This window comes from Notamacropus eugenii, chromosome 2 (assembly GCF_028372415.1).
Source record: "Notamacropus eugenii isolate mMacEug1 chromosome 2, mMacEug1.pri_v2, whole genome shotgun sequence".
In the NCBI taxonomy this organism is placed as follows: Eukaryota; Metazoa; Chordata; class Mammalia; order Diprotodontia; family Macropodidae; genus Notamacropus; species Notamacropus eugenii.
Window position 1 is genome coordinate 169,316,452 of NC_092873.1, and position 18,991 is coordinate 169,335,442.

Below are 18,991 nucleotides of genomic sequence, written 5' to 3' on the forward strand. Positions count from 1 at the left end.
CACTTCTTCTTACTGCTAGGGCTTTGCCCCCCAATTATACTATATATTTCCCGTGTGCATAGTTTGTAGAATGTTGTCCTGTTTTGCATCATTAACTCCTTGAGGGGGTTTTTCCTTTCCTTGTGTAAAAGCACTTACTAAAGCACCTGGTATATAACAAGTGCTTAATAAACGTTTGCTGACTGATGACAAAAATGTCAAACATGACACAGCCCTAACATTTCTTCAAACTTGATGGAGAGAAGTAGCAAAAAAGTAAACTCAGTTTTGAGAAATAGTAAAATTGAAAATTTACAGGACCTCCCAATATCAAGCTTCTGTGGATGACAGAAAAAGCCATATATGGGAACTGTCAGAACTAGAGACACAATTGTGGGGCAAGTGAACTAGAATGTTCCACAGATTAAGCAATAGGAGGAAGTCACAAGTCTTGGGCAAAGTGTTAAGAAACCTTAGGGCTATAGGATGTGTGATTAGTACAGGGTCAGCCCTACAGTAAGCAGCAAAGGTTTATCAAATAGGATAGGTAAAGACATTCAGATAATACGGTGTCACACAGGAAGCTGAGGTCCATAAAAATAAGAAAGCAGTATGAGGAAGATTTTTGGTAGGTAATGGAAATCAAGTCACAGATTTAGGAGATGATTATTAACATCTGATAGGACAGTAGCAAAGGAAAAAGCATAGAACACAGGGTATAGAAACTTCTAGGGGTATGAAAGAATTAGACACAGAGCTAGTTACTGAAACTGCAGAACAAAAATTTCTCAAATGCTATTATTATTATTATTATTATTATTATTGATATCATTATGTGTCATGCATCAAAGAAAAGAAATACTGTATAATCTTCTTATCTTATATAGTTAGCCACAATGGATGAGACTAGGGTAGAGTCAGGGCACAGAGTCATGGGAAAGCTACCAGAACTGTGGACTTATTGAGTTCTCCTGCCTTTCAGATAAATAATGTTAAGAATCTGGTGCATGATTAACCCTTAAAGCATAAATTAAGAAGCCCTGAATATAAAGAGGGACTAGTGGGACATAGGAGCAAGGATTCAAGGTAATCTTTGTAACACCCATAAGTGTTAAGATTTTTTATTTAAATTTACCCCCTGATTCTCCTTATAGATTTTGCCAAATTATAGAGCAGTGTCTTCAGTAAGCACTGAATATCAAACACATAAAATTCTTGTAAGATGGGGAGTGGAAGATTAAGAAGAGCAAGCACAAACTTAGACTGGAACAGGAATACAGGGAAAATAAAAGTGGTCATTAATGGGACCATCATTCAGGTTGAAGTAGAAAGTAGGAGGATAAAGATACCAGCGAGCAAAGCCAGGAAGAGTCCAAAGACTGGACCAATAGCTAGCTGTCCGGAAGTCCACAGTGACTGAGAAATTTGGAGCAAGAGTGGAGACCAGAATTATGGCAACAACAGCTTTGGCGGAAACATGATGCCAAGATATCTTGCTAGTCCAGGACACTTTCAAAGGGCTTCAGGCTTAAGAATAGAGCGCAAAATTCCTGGAGGTTTGCAGGCTTGTGTTGAGAACTAAAATGAGTCAGCTGAGTAGTGATTGTGGGGACCAGTGGAAGGCACAATTTTCTGAAAGTGGCACACGTTCCTGACAGAATATTTGTCAAATGTCCTTTACTACGTGGCCCAGGTGAAGTCAAGTGTTAAGGATCCGAATTTGTTTTCACTTACCAGTTTGTAAAAAGTGAAAATAAAAGACTTCAGTAAGAAATGCAGAGGTTTTGAGAGTTTTGTTTTTATTTTTGTATTGTTACTCAATTCTGGATTTTGTGGATTTCTTGGGCCCAAAATCAAGTGAATGATAACATCATATATTTAATTACAGAGGATGACTTATTTGCAATGCAAGTAGTCAACCTGGTGTTTGATACATATTCCGAAGTTTTGTCTGGACCAGGATTGCGGTCTGGCGTTCTGCCAACCATGTCCCTCCTGCCACATAGTCACAAGGCTTTTTTACAGTACATAGTCTTATTCTTTTTTGTCTCTTCCATAGTTCAGATTTTTTTGTCTTCAGCAAGGTGGAAGAGTGATTGATTTATGTTTAACCTGATTGAACAAGCAATTGGGTAACTTACGAAAGAGTAAAGAAATGTGTTTCAATCCAGGTACACCTTCAAGTTTCACCAGGAGATGACATAAAATCACAAAATTCCAAAGGGACCCTTGAAAGCATCTGATCCAAACTTCCTTATTTTACAAATGAGATAAGTGAGGCCCAGGTAACTGAAGTGACTTGCCCATGGTCACGTTGTTTGTAAATGGCAAAACAGGGATTCCCATCTAGATTATCTCTCCAAATCCAATAAAACATCAGAAGTTATTTTTTAATAGAGATCACTTGGGAAATGGAATGGATTGACTAAAGCCTCATGTTGTTAAGCTATAGTTTAGAGAGTTTTGCATTTGACCCCAAAAAGCAGACTCATCAAATACGGGGTTGTTTACTTTGCTTGTCACAGTAATGACTCAGTTGATTCTTTGCCTTTGAAGGGTTTCAGTCCCCATAGCTGGAAACACTTAACCTGCATGAACAGCTTTCTTCTCCAATCCTTCTTTTACTCCAGGCTCTGGAAAAAAAAAATGTTCCTAGACAGGGAAATATAAGGACCTGTGGCTCTAGGGTTCAGATGCATTTGTTTTGTTTCCTTTTTTGTTTTGTTTCCCAGTTTCTTTTCTGAACATGAGAGGTTCCTGTCCCTGTTTGACATTATTAATGACAAGGAGTCCAAAACAGGTTTTTTTTTTTTCTAGTTTATCCAAACACTGGTGGTTTTCCCCCTATTTCTTCTAAAGTAATCAAATGCAAAGAAAAGACTTTAGGTCCTTGATAGCTAAATAGATTGTACCTCTGTTTGAAATCAAAAATAAAACTTTTCTCAGTAAATAAAATCAATTTTAATTGTCTAAATTGCTTTTAACTGAAATGGGAAAATTTAGAAGATGGTTGCATTTTGAGAGGAAAAAATGAGTTATGTTTTGAGAATGTTGAGATTAAGGTCTTGCTGTGATAACCAGTTTGAATTTCTTTTTAAAAAGTCAAATCTGTAAATTATTTAATAGCTTACAAAATTTTCCTGTCTTAGAACCTCACAAAACATTGGGAGACTGGTAGAGCTGTTGTTTTCATCCCCATAAACATGAGGAAACAAGATAAGACAAGTTAAACAATTTTCTCTCAGTATGTGAATATCAAGTGGTGGCGATGAGACTGGAACCAAGGCATTACGTAGTCTAAGTCTCCTATTCTTTATACATACCCCATAAATATTTATTAACTAAATGATGCTTTAACCACAGAGCTTCCAAGTCAGAAGAATTCATTTCTTATCTTTTTAAATGATATGAGGAGTAAATTCTGTCAAATTCTTTGAAAACCCTCCTATGTGCTTACTGGAATTAAGTTTCTGATAATAAATGAGATGGAATATTTTTGATTCATTAGGAAACAATTGGGGTAGATGTTATTATATCTGCAATCAGATTCAATATTTAACAAAAACTGTGCCATAAGAATTAATGTGTATCTATGATTGAGTAACGCAGACTTTTGAAAGAGGATATTCATACTTGGTGGAATATCATATTGTCCACAAAACATTGGCTACTAGAGAAGAGTAATGGTGCACACATCTAGTAATTGATTAAGAATATTGCTTAGATGGAAAGAGATAACAATGACCAGTTGTCATAGAGTTTCTCCACCTTTATGTTATATGATTAGCCATTTGGGGAAAAGATGGGAGTACAATTTTGCAAAACTTACAAAATGTTCTATAGAATTTAATTTTTTCCAAACGTTGAAAATGATAAATTTACTAGATTTCTAAGAATATTGAAAGCAAACATTTCAAATCTTTAAAGGAAATTAGATGGACACATATATGCGTGAATGTATAAATACATATATATATACATACATACAGTGATGTTGGTACACTTTGTTGTGCCCAGCAGATTACATTGTTTCGATGTGGGTCTATCCAAATGATACTCATAGGGAAGTATGGACAAATACATGTAGTTTTTTCCCCCTCCCTCTTCCAAGAATGGAAGCAAAAAGTTGGGACCAGAAACTGATCACTCTGTCTTCTTTAGATATAGGGGTTACCTGCTTAGAAAAATATCTGTTTGCTCTCTTAAATGTTATTAGTCTAGAAAAATGCTGTTGGTCAAGCTTTGCTCCTGATAGCTATCTCTTAATGGGGAAAGAGTTTTTGAAACCATACATCCTGCGTTTGAATCTCTTTTTACCACATGCAAGTTCCACTTAGAACCTACCTATCAAATAACAAGTAACCTTATCTATCCAAAAAAAGTAGCAAAGAGAAATCAAAGAAAATATTCAAATGAGAATATATACCAAATGATTCACAGAATTCATGAGCTATTCCATTGGGTGTGAAATAACTCAAATGAGCCAGGAGAGAAGTCTCAAATTTTACCCAAGGGAAAATTTTCCTGAAGCAAAGGGATATGATTGAAGTGTCCACTCTTCCATATGCAGGCTTCTACCCAGTCTTTCTTTCCCTTTAAACACATGAAGAAATTGTCATACTAGTCCTCTTTCAAAGCTAGAAGACTAAGATTTCTCTTCTCTTTAGCTATCAAAAAGTCTGCCCCTCTCATAGAAAAAGAGCATTACAGCTATCAGTCTCCAGTAATGTGAAAAGTCTTGTTTAAATGTCCCTTTGAGCCAAGGTTTATAACATATGCATACACACACAATATATGTATGTACACATACACATACACATATAGATGAGGAACTGGTCCTTCAACATTTACTTACATTTGTAGGTAGAGTCATTTGAGAAAATATTGTATTGGACTTCTGACACTATAGGTTACCATTCTCCATAAGAATGCTTTTCTCTAATAGTTTAATCAGTAGAAGCAATTATCTGTTAGCAAAAGCATTTACTAAGACAATATAATAGAAATATTAGTAATAAAAAAACATTTCCACCCATAATCCTGGGGACCATTATCCCACAAATACATAGGACATGTAGAATGGGAACAAAGTTTTAGAGCTATTAGTGAGGCACATATTTAGAAAACGGAGTGGCCAAGAAAATTTACAAGTATGGTAATAGAAAGTCCCAGTGTCCATTCTCTTTTTAAACAATTCTTAAACAACTCTGTCTAGGAAACAGAATCTCTACTGGCCAGGTTACTCAGCTGTATTCCCAGGTTTCCCTCTACAAAATAACTCAATTACAAGAATTAGATCTCTCTTGAGTATGAAATACTCCAGTTTCTACCAGAGATGGTGCTTCTCGAATCCATTTACTCCAAGTGGCTTCCTCTCTGTATTGATGATTGTCTAGAGTGTTTGCTTCTGTTGCCCCCAGTTGAATGGACTCATACTGGTTAAAGAGCTCCCCTTCAGAACTGTATAACCAGTGGTGTCAAGTAGGGGAAGGAGAAAGAAATATCCTCTTTCTTGTCTGCAGGCAACTAAACCATAGGCAGTTCATATAGCTCATTCTGTAATTCTATCTGGTGGATTCATTCCACAATTAGCTAGATTAATTTAATAAAAAATTAAACCAAGATTAATTCCCTTGCAAATCCTGGTCCAGTTTTTGCTCTTCAAATGAAGTTACTCTCTTTAATTCCATCAAAGCAAGTTGGTTGCATTTTGAAAAGGGAACCCCTGAGTGTTAATACTTTGTTAATACATTACCACTTCATAGCCCCCATGATCTACCCTACAATTTATTTTACTATATTAATAATAGATATGGAGAACTAAATCTACCTCTTTAATATTATGAAGGTTGATAATATAATTATACACAGCTGTGCATGTACATAGACATATAAAACATATTTGTAAATATATGTGTGTATATGTATATATGTATGTATATGTATATATGTGTATATACATATACGTATATGTATATGTATACATATATGTATATGTATATATGAATATGTGTCTCTGCATTTCCCTATAAATACTCTAAAAGATATGTGATCCGAATACCCTGTTCTCATGGTAACACTGTGAGAATTGAATTGCTTATCTACTGTCTCTGATTCTCAACATAATGTATTAATGAGTATTTTTAGCATCCCAACATGTCCCCAACACTGGCTTTTAGCCTTCAATGTATGATTAATGGGGTCAAGATGGCAGGTACAGGCAGCAACCCACCAGAATTTTTTTTTTTATTTTTCAACATTCACTTTTATAAAATTTTGAGCTGCAAATTTTTTTCTTTCCTCCTCCCTTTCTAATATCCTCCCAAGATGACAAGCAATCTGATATAGGCTTCACATGTGTAATCATATTAAACAAATTTCGAAATTAGTCATTTTGTGAAAGAAGAGTCAGAACAAAAGGGAAAAATCATGAGAAAGGAAAAAAAAGAGAGAAAATTATATACTTTGATCTGCATTTAGACCCCATAGTTCTTTCTTTGCAAGTGGTTGGCACTTTCCATCATCTCTCTATTCTAATTCTATTAGATCATTGTGTTGCTGAAAAGAGCTAAGTCTACCAATGATGATCATCACACAGTGCTGCTGTTACTATGCACATTGTCCTCCTGGTTGTGCTCACTTCACATAGTATCAGTTCAGGTGAGACTTTTCAGGGTTTTTTTCCCTGAAAATCCATCTGTTTATCATTTCTCATAGCACAAAAATATTCCATTACATTCATATGACACAGCTTGCTCAGCCATTCTGCTATTAATGGGCATACTCACTGTTTCAAATTCTTTGCCACCAAAAAGAGCTGCTATAAGTATTTTTGAACAGGTGAGTTATTCTCTTTATATGATCTTTTCAGGATATAGACTTAGTAGTGATATTTATGAATCAAAGGGGATGGACAGTTTTTTAGCCTTTTAGGCATAGTTCCAAATTGCTTTTCAGAATGGTTGGATCAATTCACAACTCTACCAACAACACATTAGTATCCCAATTTTCCTACATCTTCTCTAACATTTGTGATTTTACTTTTTGTCATTTAGCCAATCTGATAAGTGTGAGATGGTACATCAGATTTGTTTTAACTAGCATTTCTCTAATCAATAGTGATTTATAGCACTTTAAGATGACTATAGAGCTTTAATTTCTTCATTTGAAAACCAACTGTTTATATCCTTTGACCATTCATCAACTGGGGAATGATTTGGATTCTTATAAATTTAACTCCATTCTCTATATATATCAGAAATGATGCCTTTATCAGAGATAGTCGGTAAATTTTATTTTGCAGATTTCTGATTTCCTTATAATCTTAGTTTAATTAGTTTTGTTTGTGCAAGAAATTATTAATGTAATGTAATAAAATAATTCATTTTATATTTCATAATATTCTCTATCTCTTATTTGGCCATAAATTCTTCCCTTCTCAATAGCTCTGACAGTTAAACTATTCATTGCTCTCCTAATGTGCTTAAGGTATCACCCTTTTTTTTTTCTAAGTCATGTACCCATTTTGGCCTTATCTTGGTATATTATGTAAGGTGTTGGTTTGTGCTTAGTTTCTGCCATACTATTTTCAGTTTCCCCCAGAAGTTTTTGCCAAATAGTGAATTCTTATCCCAGGAACAGGGGTCTTTGAATTTATCAAAAAGCAAATTACTGTAGTTATTGACTACTGTGTCTTTTGAAGCTAAACTATTCCACAGATCTGCCACTCTGTTTCTTAGACAGTATCAATTGCTTAGACAGTACCACTCTATTTCTTAAACAGTACCAATTGCTGCTTTACAATACATTTTTAGATCTGGTATGGTTAGGCTACCATCCTTTGCATTTCTTTTCATTAATTCTCTGGATATTTTTGACCTTTTGTTCTTCCAGAAGAATTTTATTATTGTTTCTAGTTCTATAAAATAATTTTTGGTAGCTTAATTATTATGATACTGAATAAATAAATTTAGGCAAAATTGCGATTTCTATTGTTTTTATTGCTCAAGTACCCATGAGCAACTGACGTTTTTCCAATTATCTAGATCTGACTTTATTTATGTGAAAAGTGTTTTGTAATTTTGTTCATAGAGTTCCTCAACAGTCAGACTCCCAAATATTTCATATTACTGACAATTATTTTAAATAGAATTTGATCTTCTATCTCTTGCTGCTGGGCTTTGTTAATAATATATAGAAATGCTAATGATTTATGTGAATTTATTTTATATCCTGCAACTTTTGCTAAACATGTTAATTATTTCAAGTAGTTATTTTGCTAGACTCTCTAGGATTCTCTAATTGTGGTATACCATCATATCATCTGCAAAAAGTGATAATTTTGTTTCTTCTGACTATTCTAGTTTCTTCTATTTCTTTTTCTTCTCTTATTACCAAAGCTAACATTTCTAATGCAAAATTGATTAACAATATTGAGTCACTGAATAAGAGTGATAATGGATATCCTTGTTTCACCTCTGAGGTTATTGGAAATGTTTCTAGCTTATCCCCATTTCATATAAAACTTACTCATGATTTTTGATAGATGCTACTTATAATTTTAAGGAAAGCTCTATTGATTCCTATGTTCTCTAGTGTTTTTTTTAATATAAATGGGTACTGTATTTTGTCAAAAGATTTTCTGTACCTATTGGAATAATCATATGATTTATGTTAATTTTGTTATTGATATGATCTATTTTGCTTATTGAAATTATTATTAGTTGTCTATACTGAACCATCCCTGCATTCCTAGTATAAATACTACCTGGTAGTAGTGCGGTATCCTCAGGATAAATTGCTCTACTTTTGCTAATATTTTATTTAACATTTTTGCATCAATATTTATTAGGAAAATTCTTCTAAAATTTTCTTTCCCTCTTCTGGCTCTTCCTGTTTAGTTATCACCAGCATATTGTATCATTTAAAGAAATTGGCAGGACTTCTTCCTTACCTGTATTTCCAAATTAGTATTAGAATTAGCTGTCTTTAAAAGCTTAGCAGAATTGGTTTCTATCTGGCCCTGAAGATTTTTCCTTTGGGAGTTCATTGATGGCTTGCTCAATTTTTTTTTTTCTGAAATGGGGTTATTTAAGGATTTTATTTCCTCTTCTGTTCATATTTTTGTAAATATACATCCATTTTGCTTTGCTTTTCAGATTTATTAGCTTACAGTTAGACAAAATAGCTCCTAATTATTGTGTTAATTTCTTCTTCATTGGTAGTGAATTCACCTTTTTCATTTTTGATACTAATAAGTCAGTTTTCTTTCTTTTTAATCAAATTAGCCAATTGTTTTTTGCTTTGTTTTCGTAAAACTAGCTTGGGTTTATTTATTAGTCCACCAGTTTTCTTACTTTAATTTCTATCAATTTCTCCTTTGATTTTCAAAATTTGTAATTTGGTATTTAATTTGGAATTTTTAATTTGGTTTTCTAGCTTTTTTAGTTGCATGAAAAATTCATTGACCTCTTTCTCTATTTTATTCATGCAAACATTTAGAGGTATAGAATTTCCCCTAAGAGCTGTTTTGTCTGCATTCCATAAGTTTTGGTATGTTGGTATGCTGCCATTCTCCTGGATGAAGTTATTGATTATTTCTGTGCTGGGTTGATCCACTCTCTTTAGAATTGGGTTATTTAGTTTCCAATTAATTTTTAGTCTATCATCCCATGACCTTTTATGACAAGAAATTTTTATTGCATCATGATCTGAAAAGAATGCGTTTAATATTTCTGCCATTCTGCATTTAATTGTGAGAATTTTATGCTCTAATATGTAGTCAATTTTTATGTAAGTACCATATGCCACTGGAAAAAAAGTTATATTTCTTTCTATCTCTATTCATTTTTCTCCAGAGTTCTTTCATATCTAATATGTCTAAAATTCTATTCACCCCCTTAACTTCTTTCTTGTTTTTGGAGGTGATTAAATTCATCTAGTTTTCAGAGGTGGAGGTTGAGGTCCCCCATTAATACAATTTTCTGCCTATTTCTTCCCATAATTCATTTAATTTCTCCTCTTAGAATTTGGATACTATACCACCTGTTGCATATATGTTTAGCATTGTTATTTCTTCATTGTCTATGATACCTTTTAGCAAGATGTAGTATCTTTCCTTATCTCTTTTAATTATATCTATTTTTGCTTTTGCTTTCACTGAGATCAGTATTGCTACCTCTGTTTATTTACTTCAGCTGAAGCATAATATAATTGTCCCATCCCTTTACCTTTATTCTGTGTGTATCTCTCTGATTCAAATGTATTTCTAGTAAAAAACATATTGGAGGATTATGGTTTTTAATCCACTCTCCTATTTGCTTCTGTTTGATGGGAAAGTTCATCCCCATTCACATTCACTTTTATGATTACTGTGTTTTTCTCCATCATATCCCCCCATTCACACTTTACTTTCCCACCCTTTCCCTCCTCATCAGTGTTTTGCCTTCCTAAATCTGCCTTCCCTTCTCTTAGGTACCCTCCATTTTCTTTCTCCTTTCCCCTACTATTTTTTTCCTAGCATCTACCCTCTACTCTATGTACCCCCTCTCTTTTATTTTCCCTTTCTCCTCTTATTTCCCTATAGGGTAAAATAGATTTCTATAATCAACTAAATGTGTATGTTATTCCTTCTTTGAGCCAAATCTGTTGAGAATAAGGTTCAAATAATGCTTGCCTTTCTCCTTTCTTTCCTTCTACTGTAATAGGGCTTTGCACATCATCATGTGATGTAATTTACCCTATTCTGTCTCCCCCTTTCCTCTTCTCACTGTACAATCCATTTTCACTCCTTAATTTTTATTATCACATCAAAGTCTACTCATTATCTAGTTACTAATTACTCCTTTACCTGTTTTTCCAAATTAGTATTAGAATTAGCTGTTCTTTAAATGTTTGGTAGAATTGACTTGTAAATCCATCTGGCCCTGGAGATTTTTCCTTTGGGATTTCATTGATGGATTGTTCTAAGTTACTAGTATCATCTTCCAATGTAGAGATATAACTTCATATACCACTTTAATGATATTGAATATCAAATGTTTATTTTTCTTTTCTGTTTACCTTTTTATGCTTCTCTTGAGTTTTGCATTTGAAGATCGAATTTTCTTTTCAGTTTTTTTTCCATAAGAAATGGTTGAAAGTCCCCTATTTCATTGAATATTCATCTTTTCTCTCAAAAGATTAAACTCAGTTTTCCTGGATAGTTGATTCATGTTTGTAATGAAATCTCCTTTGCTTGCCAGAATATCATATTCCAATATACCCTCCTCAACCCCCAATTCTTTAAAGTAGAAGCTGTTAAATCCTCTGTAATCCTGTGGTTCTGTGTATTTTTTTTCTGGCTGCTTGCAGTATTTTCTCCTAGACCTAATGATTCTGGAATTTAACTAAAATACTACTTGGGGTTGTCATTTTGGGATCTCTTTCAGGAGGTGAATGATGGATATTTTTCTATAATTATTTTACCCTCTGATTTTCAGATATAAGGTAGTTTTGCTTGATAATTGCTTGAAAGATGCTGAGCAAGGTCTTTTTATGATCATGACTTTCTGATATTCCTATAATTCTTAAATTACCTCTTCTGCTACTATTTTCCAGTTCACTTGTTTTACCAATAAGGTATTTCACATTTTATTTTTTTTTCGTTCTTTTGATTTTGTTTGAATGATTCTTGATGTATTATAGTGTCATTAGCTACCATTTGTCCAATTCTAATTTTTAAGGAATTATTTTTTTTAGCTTTTGTACCTCCTTTTCCATTTGGTCAATGACACTTTTTTTTTTGGCTATCTATTTCTTAATATAACTCCCTTAATTTTTTCTCTAAGACTTTGAATTCCATACCACATAATGCATATATGTTTAATAATGATATTAATTCATTTCCTATTGTACCTTTTAGCAGGCTTTAGTTTCCTTCTTTACCTCTTTTAATTAGATCTATTTTTGCTTTTGCTTTGTCTGAGATCAGAATTACTACCCCTGTTTTTTTTATTTGAGTTGAAACATAATATATTGTGCTCCAGCCTTTTACCTTTACCATATGTGTTTCCCTCTGTTTCAAATGTGTTTCTTATAAACAACATATTGTAGGATTACAATTTTTAATCCATTATGCTATCTGCTTTGGTTTTATGGATGAATTCATCTCATTCAAACTCACAGTTATGATTACTATCTTTCTCTATGTCCTATTACCTCCTCCTCATTTTTGCTCTCCTTTTTCCTTTATACCTTTCCCTCCTCATTAAAGTTTTGTTTTTGATGACTGCCCTTCTAGTACCTCTCCTTTTTTCTTTTCCTTTTCCCTTACTACTTCTTCCCTCCCTTCTATCTCTCTCTCTCTTTTCTTTCCCCTTTCCCCTACAACTGCCTATAGGACAAGTTAAATTTCTACACCTAACTATAATTTGAGTTCTTCCTAGAAGGCTTTTTTGGATTTAGGCCAGTTCCCATTCTCCCTCTGAGGTTTCAAATGTGTGTATATTGACTGCGTTTCCCTCTCCTGAATTTGCATTTTGATCTTCCCTGTCACCAAGATTTTTTTTATACTAATTGTTTTTCTTTGTTGCTTTTTGCTCATATTGTTCACCATTTTTCTGGCTTTTAAATTTGGTCTCTGCTTCTGGGGTGCAGGGCACATTGTCCAAGACTTCTTGGGCTAGAAATCTGGTTACTGGTTTTGTGTGCTGTGGTCTTAGTTGCTGGCAGATGGAGGTTATAATTGTCTAGCCATTTATCTGACACTGAACTGGAGCTCATGGTGGTGGTTGGTGCTGGTCCTTACCTGCTCTTCCACTCTGGAGCTCAGGATCTCCCATCATTCCATTGAGATGGGCCTTATCCCTGGCCTTTCCTATCAATCCTCCTAGTATCCTCAGCTAAAATATTGCCATACCCCATCTTTCTTCTGGCTTCACTATTCCAGGATTTTCTGGGTTTTTTGGGTCTATAACTGAGGGTGAGAGCAACTTACTGATTACTCCACTATCAATTCTACTTTTTTTGTCCAGTGAATCTTTGTCCAATTGTATTTTTTAGGGCATTGTTTTCTTCAGTCCATTTTTGTACTTCCTTTCCCAAACTGTTGATTCTTTCTTGTACTTCCCTTATTTGACATCTAAAATCCTTCTTGAGCTCTTCCAAGAAAGTCTTTTAGGTTTAAGATGAATTCATATTCCACTTTCAGGTTTTAGGTTTAGATATACTAACAATGTTGTCCTCTTCTGAATTTTTTTTTTTTGATCTTCCCTATCATCAGAGTAACTTTCTATGGTCAATGTTTGATTCTGCTTCTTGCTCATTTTTCTGGACTGTGTCATGGCTTGTCCTAGGGTCAAGAGGCCTGGTCTCTGGCTTTGTGCACTTTGACCTCATGTCCTGGGGCTGGAGGCTGAAGGGGTCTGGCATCTTACCCTGATGCTGAGCTGTAGTCCTAATGTTGATGTCTGGTATGTGCTGAGGCCAGGTGAGGTTATTCTGTGATTCCTTACGTATACACTGAAGCATGTGGTGGGTTTCAGAGTTGGAGTCTGCTGGTTCCCCTGGTTATGCTAGGCCACATTGGGAGTCTTATTGTTACTTTGCCTCCTCTATTGGGTCTCATGATCTCCTGGTGGTTTGGTGAGGTGGAGCTTTCATTCCTCTCCTGAACTGTGCTCCTCTTTTACTGGTAGGATATGGACCTTTCCTGCCAATCTTTCAAGTATCTGTGCTAAAAGCTGCTGTACCCCATCTTTCTGCTGACTCTGCTGTTTAAAGCTTTGTTCTGGGGTACTATTTTATGGCTGTTTGGAAGTGAAAATGGGAAAGTTACAGCAATTTGCTACTTATTCCACCATCTTGGCTCTCGTCAGTCACCACCTGAACTTTCTCAATATGCCTCTCAGAAGAACTTTATGGTAAATCCTCAAATCAAATTTTGGAGAATCAGAGCCAACAAAATTCACACTGAGACATTTTGTCAAACTTAGTACAACCCTGTTGAGTGCTGTCCCAGAGCAAAGCAAAAGCAGCACCTGCAGTAGCAGTAAGAGTTTTAGGATCTCTCAGACCAGAGATGGTAGGGGATCCCACAACTGGTCAGAAAGAAATCACAAGGAGCACTTTTTTGATATGGTTGCAGCTGGTGCCTATTAGCCCTCTATTGTCCATATACAGTTTGGCGTCACAGTTCTTAGGGGGAAAAGTGCATATTGTTAGTTGCAAGGGAGGAGAATCACTGGTTGTAGTTACAAAGCAGAAAAGAGCAATATGACTTGTGGTTACAGAACAGGAGAACTTATCATAGTGTCACAGCACAGAAGAATGCTAGCAACTGAGGCTACAGGGATCAGAGTCCCTACCTGGAAAAGGTCAGATTCAGATAAGGAGAGACTCCTCCCCAGATCATACCACCTTGGAAGCACTGAAAACTTGTAGAGCCCTTGACCTAGCTCTGAAAAAAGCAGCAAGAAAAGGCTGAAACTTAACTGAGTGCCTCTCTACATCCAGAGAAGTAGATTCCAACTTTAACATAAAGTTCAAGTAAAAAAAAATAGGCTCAATTAAAATCCTGTTGAGGGGTGGACCAAGACAGCAGAATAAAAGCAGGGACTTGGTTTAGGTCTCCCCCAAACCCCTCCAAATACCTTTAAAAATAGCTCTAAAATTATAGAGCTACAGAACTCACAAAATGAAATTATAAAACAAAACCAAAGGAATAAAAAAAAAATAGAAGACAATGTGAAACATCTCATTGGAAAAACATTGACCTGGAAGAAAGATCAAGGATAGGGAGTTGGAAGAGCTGGGATAATGGTGGGGTGGAGGGACTGGAGTTGAGGAGCCATGCTGAGGGTTCGAACTTGTCCTGACAGGTGCAGAGTCATGAGATCCTCCAACATCTGACTCTCCAAAGGGTAGGCACTCTATGGCCCTGCAGTGCACTATTTTGTCATTCTAAACCTAACTGCCTTAATTGCCATTGAAGAGAATTAAACAGCTAATAGAAGTATGGCAACAAATTCTCTTGGACAAGATTCCGAATGATGATTTAGCTCATTACCACCCCCAGGAAAACATCATTCAGTACTGACCAAACTGTTCTCAGAAAGTTCCCTACTATCCTGCAATATACATGGCACCAACACAGACTGATCTCTGCCAGATTCTCCCCACTTTGAGTTCTTATGACATCAGGATTTTCAAAATAAGAACTGAGAAGTAATCCTGGTAGACAAGGAGAAAAGGAAATTACTTATGCAGTCAATCTTCAACAAATCATCTTGGAGTCAGCATTGCCCTTTCCAGGCCCCCCTTAATAAGGATTTTCATCTTCATGCTCAACAGCAGCACATTGCTGTGCAGCAGAAGGCTGACTTAGAGTATGCTTATGCACATTTTTTGGGATACTTCATAACTCAGGACTCTGCATTTGGAAATCTCATTCTGGGCTTGACCCAGAATGAAGGAAATATTTGCATTTTGGAAAATAACTTTGTAAAATGAACTGCCAAAGTTACTGTCATTCTGATTCACTCTGTATTGAGAAATGACTCACATTTTTTTGGTGAAATTTTGTATTTCATGTCTTGTTACAAGAAAGGCACTTTACATTTATGCAGGTGAAATGTATATGAATGGTGCATGTTATACACAGTCTACAACTGTTCTGTGATGCACTTCATTTATTTATACCAATATGCCTGAATGCTTTAAATTTTATTTTTTACTCTTAAGGAGGATGAAATATACAGTGACATCAGACTAAAATTTACAAAAACTGTGTAAGGTACTTAACTTTAAGGAAATGCCAATTTTCACTCTAAAGAAATGAGATTGGCCCTAGTAAATATCCATTCTACTTGCTGTTGTATCAGACAGTTATTAGCATGTCCACTGAATTCAGTTGTTGAACATATTGGTTTGGAAAACGATCCTGAAATTGTTTATAAGGCCTCTTCTCTGTTTTTCCTAGTTGCACTTTTAATCCTAGAAGAGAAAGTTTAGTCCAAATTACAGGCCAGTGTTATACATTTTTTAGTATTTCTTAAATATGAAATTTATGTAAATGATGTTGACACATGATGTTAAAAGCTCCTGTGACAAGAAAAAAAGATCCAGAAGAGAATTTAAACATTATTGGACTACCTGAAAGCCATGATCAAAGAAAAAGAACCTAGACATCATCTTTGCAGAAAATATTTTGGTATTCCAGAACTGGAGGGTAAAGTAAAAATTGAAAGAATCCACTAATCACCTCCTGAAAGTGAGCCCAAGAGGAAAACTAGGAATACTGTAGCCAAGCTTCAGAGTTGCCAGATCAAGGAGAAACTATTGCAAGCAGCCAGAAGGAAACAATTCGAGTACTCTGGAAACACAATCAGGATAACATAAGACCTAGCAGTTTCCACATTAAGGGATCAGAGGGTATGGAATATTCCAGAGGTCAAAGAAGGTTGGATTAAAGTCAAGAATCACCAGCCCAGTAAAACTGAGTATAATACTTCATAGGGCAAAAATTGATATTCAATGAAATAGAGAACTTTCAAGAATTCTTGATTAAAAAGACCAAAGCTGAATAGAAAATATGGCTTTCAAATACAAGAAGCAAGAGAAGCATGAAAAAGTAAACAGAAAGAGAAATCATAAGGGACTGTTTACATTCCTACATGGAAAGGTAGTATTTGTTACCCTCTACAGTTTTCTCAGTATTAGGGTAGTTGGAGGGACAGGGCACAGGGTGAGTTGAATATGAAGGGATGACATCTACACAAATAACATTAAGGGATGAGAGAGGAATATATAGGGAGAAGGTAGAGAAAGAATAGGGTAAATTATCCCACAAAAAAGAGGCAAGAAAAAACTTTTGCAAGGGGAGGGAAGCGAGGGCTAGTATGATGGAATGATTGAAACTTACTCCCAGGGCAGCTTTGGGCACTCTGGGCCAAGATAAGCACAGACAGAGATGGGAGAGGCAAGTGAAGAAAGCAGATCATCATTGAAGTTGTCAAGGCAGAGCAGATGGACACCATGCCTCAGAATTTTTCAGAGGCCCTGAAAGAAGTCACAAAGGGTTCACACCCAGGCTGAGAATGTGGAATTCCTGAAGAATTTCCAGAAGGGGAAGGTGCCCCAGGAAGACTTCAAGATGATGGCATCTTCTCTATATCACATCTATTTGGCCTTGGAAGAGGAACTGGAGCAGAACAAGACCCACCTTGCCCTCACCCTCATCTAATTTTCTAGAGAGTTGAACTGCACACCTGACCTGGAGCAGGACATAGAATTCTGGTATGGCCTTCAATGGAGAAAGGAGATCCCTTACATGACAGCCACAGAGAAGAATGTGAATTAGCTCTGTGAAGTGGGCCACACTGACCCTGAGTTGCTGGTGGCCCATGCCTACACTTGGGGGACCTCTCTGGGGATCAGACCTTAAGAATATTGCCCAGAAGTCCCTGGAACTCCCCAGTAAAGGGGAAAGGTTGGTTTTCTTCTGTTTCCTAGCCACTTCCAGTGCTGCTAAATTCAAGCAACTTTACTGTTCCTGAATGAACTCCATCAATATGAACCCAGCCATCAGGAAGAAGGTGGTGGAGGAGACACAGGCATCCTTCCTCCTGAACATCCAGATGTTTGAGGAACTAGAGGAGCTGCTATCCAAGAACTTGGAGAACAAAAACATTTCTGGAAAGTAGGAACTTCAGAAAAGACCTGGCAACAAAGGACAAGACCTGACTTCCACACAGACTGGTGCCCCAAAGCCCCAGCAAAGTCTTTTCTCCCACTGTCCCTCTTCCATTGAATCCTCAACCTCTCCATAGTGGCCACTCTGGCTGTGGGGTTCTATGCCATGTGAATGAAGCAGAAAAGACATTTCTGGGGTAACCACCCACCGCCTCCCCTACTGAACCTATAGACTGTTTCCAGTCCATGAAAATTCACTTGATGGGTTTTCCAGGGTCATTGTGGGTAAGGTTCCCCCTTACTGGAAAGAGAGGAGGAGCACACAGCACTGCCCCAACCTACCTCTGGCCTGAGGGACTTGAATTTTAAAAGGGTGGTCCTCACAGACCACTCACAGATGTAGCACTCTCTCCCAGTTCCTACCAAGAACCCCCCAAAGAGATGGAACTTTCTAGCCCTGAGAAATGACCGGCTGAAACCAGCTCCTGGGGCCCCCTGTTTGACCCAGGAGTGGTCACTCTCCCTTTGGCCTATAAACTGGTTTTTACTTTTGCATTTCAGAATGTTGTGTCTTGTTAGAAGCCAGTTTTTTGTGGGATTTTGTCTGGTCCAGTTTTCACCACATTTGTGTTTTTCCCCAGGGTCATGAGGAGGTGTTTTTACCTCATTTTGTTGGGGATGTGTTTGTGTGTGTGTATCTATATGTGTGTATGTTTTTAAATAACATGGTTCAGATGCTGATATTTTGATCCTGTCTGTATAAACTTTCAATAAACAGTGTTGTCTTAACTCCAAAAAAAAGAAATTTACTCCCATTGGATTTGGCTTAAGGTTGGAACACTGTTGTATTGATAATGCATTTTTGCTTGTTGTTAAGGTAATTTTGCTTATTAATGAGAAGATCTTTCCCATTCATTAATAGGTTCATTTGACCTGCTTAAGTCACATGGAGCCTGTGGTGGGAAGTTTCCTGAATGGGTGGAACAGGAAGGGTGAACCAGGAAAAGTCAGAGCCAGAGCAGAGCTGACAGAAAATTGGTCAGAGTTTATGTGCGTGTTAGTCCTTCGTTGCCAAAGAAGGCCATGCCATCAGAGAAATAATGACATGACTTGCACTTGACTTTGCTTTGAGTGAGGGAGAGTTGTGCAGGTCACCAATCTCACTTCTCCTCCAGAGCCTGAATCCAGTGACCAGATATTCATCAGGATGACTGGAGATGACCCAGGATGAGGCAACTGGAGTTAAGTGACTTGCCCGAGGTCACATAACTAGAGAGTGTCAAGTATCTGAGGTGAGATTTGAACTCAGGTCCTCCTGACACCTGCACTGGTGCTCTCTCCA

At 36.3% G+C, this 18,991-nt stretch overlaps 1 pseudogene; it reads left to right on the forward strand.

Moving 5' to 3' along the window:
• Positions 1-1,456: 1,456 nt before the first annotated feature.
• On the forward strand, positions 1,457-18,429 carry LOC140522879 (heme oxygenase 1 pseudogene; annotated as a pseudogene).
• Positions 18,430-18,991: the final 562 nt, after the last annotated feature.